Source organism: Photinus pyralis, unplaced genomic scaffold (assembly GCF_008802855.1).
Source record: "Photinus pyralis isolate 1611_PpyrPB1 unplaced genomic scaffold, Ppyr1.3 Ppyr1.4_LG1, whole genome shotgun sequence".
NCBI lineage: Eukaryota > Metazoa > Arthropoda > Insecta > Coleoptera > Lampyridae > Photinus > Photinus pyralis.
In genome coordinates this window covers 46,988,873-46,994,320 of record NW_022170249.1, presented here as the reverse complement: position 1 = coordinate 46,994,320, position 5,448 = coordinate 46,988,873, and the positions used below count along the sequence as shown (strand labels likewise).

General features: G+C 34.3%; 1 pseudogene; it reads right to left on the bottom strand.

Moving 5' to 3' along the window:
• Window positions 1-1,296: 1,296 nt before the first annotated feature.
• Window positions 1,297-5,228, bottom strand: LOC116161783 (annotated as a pseudogene).
• Between the last annotated feature and the right edge of the window lie 220 nt (window positions 5,229-5,448).

The window sequence follows — 5,448 nt, the reverse complement described above, 5'->3', positions numbered from 1 at the left end:
TGTAGTTGCGCCTTATGTTTTTAACTCGTTGCATGAACTTGCCTATGTAAATACCTGTTATATATTTTGTAGTAAAGAAATAATGTGGTATTGGTATATGCAAAACTTAATTTGGGTAGATTTATGACAATAAAATTTGGGAAAGTTGTGCTCAGATAAAGTGCCAATTTGAATATTGCAGCAACATCAAAATCGATACGTTACCTGAGTTATATTTTTAAATCAATAAATACTGTCTAATGCAGGTAATACAGCGTCTGGTTTATTTATGATGCAAACGCTATAGGTTACAATGTAACAATATAAATAATTTCATGTAAGTTTCTCAATATAAATGAAAAAAATTAATCTAAATCTAAATCAATTCACAAATTGAACGGGTATTCCGAGGGGGTAACCACTTACGGAAAATTTGTGACACGATTGCGAAAATAAGGGATTTCGATAGATTGCGGAAAGTTTCATGCGATTGCTAAGGATTGCGGAGATTGCGGCGATTGCGGAGAGATTGCGGCGATTTCAAGAGCTTTGTAACGATTTCTTGAGATTTCTATACCACATTTTTGCGATTTCTGAACATGTATACATGTCAAAAATAATGTTTTGATTTATGTAAGATTAAAAATTAAACAAAAACATTATCGTTAATAGCAACACAGTTTTGAAGAGATTATTTTCTTTTTTATTTGAAAAGAACAAGTTAACAATACATCACGCTTACAATTTACAGAAAATCTTTTAATAGTTTTTGAGAGATTTTAAATTCCTTCTCAATCTGTATTTTTTGGTGCCGTTGTAAAATAAAAGGTTCACTGCCCAATAATGATATGGGGCCATAAAAAATAAATTTATTTTCGACAATTTGTATATCTTCATCTTTGTCTTTCGGCCAAACATATGAATCTAAAACACATTTTAAACATTTAATTTGACATGTATCATCGTTAAATATTTCTAGTACTCTGCCAATATACCATGATCTAAGATAACACACGGCGTAATAGTTTTCTGCGCTTATGTCAATTTTTGTGTTTATTGGCGTTGTATCGTCGGTGACATCTTCTTCGCCAAAGCTTTCATTTTCTAACTCACTCTTTTCTGAATATCTATCGCTTTCCTCGTCTGTCTCTGCTTCGCTAATAGCGATTCTCTTTTTCTTTCGTTTTGTTGAAGTACTCTTTGTTTGTTTTTTTTTATTTAAACTGCTAGATGCAGTGCTTCCACGAAATCGAAGCAAACGATCGCTAGAAAGACGGTTTGTCTTGATTGAAAATAACCAGCAAAGTGTTGACTTCTTTACTCCTCCTCCTTTCCATTTACTTTAATCTTGAGCATATTACGAGGCAATGTTTGTCTTTTATTGTATTTGGCACTGAAATCTTGAATATTTAGATCACCAAGATCTTCAGGTTCCTCAAAGATACCTCTTTCTTCATCAATATCGTCTCTATCTTCAACATTCACGTCTACCTCACTCGTTTCTGAAAAATTATTATGTGCTTCAGAATAATCGATAGGATGTACATTTTCCTGACTTGGCGGGATCTCTGGGATGCACACCCGTGTTAATGCCAAAGCTTTAATATTATCTGGTAGAATCATACCCAAATTGTAACAATCCTCAAAAACCTTTTCTTTTGCCTCTTCTATAGCAGCAAAGAGTTTCTTTGTTTTGGTACATTTTCTCTACATTCTTTTCCAGGGTTTTTCTGTCTTTTCTTACATTTTTCACAAAGGATATTTAACATAATTCGATCACCTGGAACTATATAAAATAATGTAGGATCTTTCATAAATATTCCAAAAAATTGTTCTTTTTCTTCATTTGATAATAATCTTGGTAAAATTTGTCGCGCAAATTCTTCTAATTTTGTAATATCGTTTTCTACAAGTAAGCTTAGCGTTTCATAACTTGCGTAACCATTATATGCTAACAAATCACTAAGATAAGTTGGAAAAGTATTTTCCATCCCCAATTCTTGTAGAATCGTAAAAATTTTGAGTTTATTTTCGTCTACTCGTTGCATTTTCTAAAAAAGGAAATAAGCGATAATTTAAGTTATTATCAATTGTTGTATAGGTGCGTGCAATGTTATGAATTTATTTTATATATTATAATTAAAAATTAATTTAGTTAATTATTTAAATTATTTTTAATTATTTAAACGGACTAATAAATTGAGGAGTGTTTAGCAAAAACAGCGTATGTCCAAAAAAAAAAGTCAGGAGATTAAAAAAACAGCCTAAGTGATTATAGAGCGGATGTTTTAAAAAGCTAATTTTACAAGTTGGTGTAGTTTGTGCAGACAAACATATTTTTTGTGATATCAGCTGAAATTTTGGCCAACTTTTTGAAAGAAAAAAGAAAAATCCATGGATATATGCGGTTTTTGGGGGAAAAAAAGTATGTCATTTTTTGCAAGAATCAACCATATTTTAAATGACTATATCTTGGCAGCTATGATGTTTTTGTGGGATTTCATTACATGTATCGATGACAATCACTTTCCAGCTCACCGTAGCGCGATAAACTCATTTTCCGTAAATTTGGACTTATGCTGTTTTTGCTAAACACTCCTCAAGTGTAAATACAATGTGTTATTAAACTTACCGTTCTTTGCAAAACAAATCACTCGTAAATGTTCCACTCCACTGTAAGTTAGTTATCTAATAACAACAATAACAACGTAATTATTAAAACACACTGTAAAATAAGATCTGGAATAAAACAAAAAAACGTGTTGTCGTGTCGTGTGGCCGTTGACGCCTTACGTTAATAGCGAGGTTAATAGTTAATCGCGACTTTACCGGAAACGACACGACCGAGAAACCGACATGCCGATTTAGAATAATCACGTGTTCGCCAGATGATATATTTTGACGAGTTTTAAAAGATTTCGGTGATTTCGAAAGGATTTCGACGATTTCGAAAGGATTTCGACGATTTCGAGGGATTGCTGCGATTGCGAAAAGATTTCTTAGCGATTTCGGGGATTGCGAGGGGATTTGTGACACGATTTCGGGAAGTGGTTACCCCCTCGAGGAGTTCTCTATAATGGCTCTCTAATTTTTTATGTAAACAAGCAATTAAGACTTTTTCACTTTGAAATAGAGCATTCATTGCAGAAAATTTTGGCAAAACCCAATTTAAAAAAATAATAATATAGCTTCATAAATGGATCATTGAGCCACTTATGGATTTGTTCTGCTGCTATTAGCTTTTCAGACAACCACTTTTCATTAAAAAATAAAACTAAAGCAGGCCACTGCTCAATAATCCTGGATACGACAGAAGTCAAAGACAACCATCTGGTTTGAGACGGACGAAGTATGCGATGCACATTGGTTTCTGCAAATATTTGGAACTGTTTCAGCTCATGAAGTCGTTTTGCACTTGTCTAAAACCGAAACCAATACAATCATAACAATACACTTATAAATCATACCTTAAAAAATGAATATATGTTCCTTGCAAGATCTTCACAACTTCTGGGAAGTTCTTTGCATGCTTGACTTGCACACAAGTGCAATGAATGGCAAATGCATTTGGAAATAATTCCTTAAACCTGCTGGATACCGAGTTATTGCGACCCATCATGAGGTTACAGCCATCACTTCCAAATCCCACAATATTGTTAAGTGGTATATTTTTAGATCTGAACACATCTATAATGTGTTCAAATAAATGTTCCGCATTTAATGTACTACTATTATCATCACTGAAAACAGAAACTAATTCAAAGAATGAACTAACAATTTTTTTAACTCGTCTATCAAAAATACTACAATACACACACACTTATTTGTACTAATGTCTGTTGATTCATCACACAAAACACTAAATTTACTGCAGCACAACAGTTTTATTAATTCTTGTTTTTCATGACTGCCAATAACGTTTTTTATAATAGCGGTACACTTTGTTCTTTTTAGGGATATGCCTCTTGCAATTTCCGAATCTGGAAATGCACTCTTCAGCATACCTTCTAAATGATCAATAGTGTTATTGGGTATATTGTGCTCTGCAAAGTAGCTGCAAATTTTGATTTCTGCTTCTTTGATTAGTGTTTCTTTTTTTGTTGGAGCTTCAGCACGCACAAATTTTTCTAAAACTGAGGATGTCGAAGCAACGGTCTTGACATTACGTAAATGTTTTTCGGTTCGCATGTGATTCTTCAGGACTGTCAGCTCGTATAACATCGAAACCTTGCAGACAATACACTTGGCCTTTTTGCAGTTATCTGTGAACTATAAATTAGAGCTTCAATGATATTATAAATTAGTTTTACCTGCGACAGGGGTTAGCCAGTACTTAAACTGTGGATCTTTCAACCAATCTGTTTGAAACTTCTGCTCTCGGTGCCGTTTTTGAATCGCAGATACCCTTTGTTTCTCGGCTTTTGGGGGAGTGAGGTCCTACTTGCAGATGTGTTCCACACTGACTCCCTGTACTGCGCAAACGCAAGCGCGCTAAAATTTGAATTTGCTTTAACGTGCCACCGTTTGTTTTGTTTATAATACCAGTTCCTGCTGACTTCCATATTACAAACCAAATGTCGCTGTATTTTTGGAAAGAATATGTTCTTCTTCTCGAATTAAAGCCTTCGGTCACTACTGTGAATTCCAGTTAAATACATTATAGCGCCAACTTGAAAGCAAACCTCTACTTTAGCTATCAGTCATGATCCTTGTAGTCTGGTTTTTTGTGATTGGTTCAGCACCGGACTCTCTCTTTACCATAGGGTCAATGTTGGTCTGTAACGTTATTGCTGTAAGTAAATGTCATTAACTCTTTCTAATTAACTATTACAGTACTTACCGAAGCAGTTTCCTAATATCGCCTTTGGCATATTCTATGACCATGCACTCCAAATGTAGATAACAACAAAATTCATCTTGATAACATGGCATTTTCATATACCTACTACATATAATAGGTAAGCTAAATTATCTTCAATTATAACGTTTGGCGGTTATGTGTATATTATTTACCCCTTACACTTGACAGCTGTACACAAATTCAAATTTTAGCGCGCTTGCGTTTGCGCAGTACAGGGAGTCAGTGTGGAACACATCTGCAAGTGTGAGGTCCTGATCTACATTGTCAGCAACAGAATTAGAATCGGAGTGTTCATTGTCAGATTCGGCATCCACATCCATTGCAATCAGCTAGGTTGCTATCTAAATATTGATTAACTAACCATCACCAGTCCATTACCAATTACCATTCTACTTATTTGCATGCATATACATACCTTTTTACGTAGTTAAATTTACGTAAATTACCAAACCGCTTTTGATTTAACGCAGTGACTACTGGCACGTTAGAGTGCCTGTAATATATTTTTTTGCGCGATCGGTCATTTCTGACTATTTACCATGGGTGTTTCCATGACAGTAGGTAGAATTTACCAGTTGCTATGATTACGACGACGTCAAAATTACTTA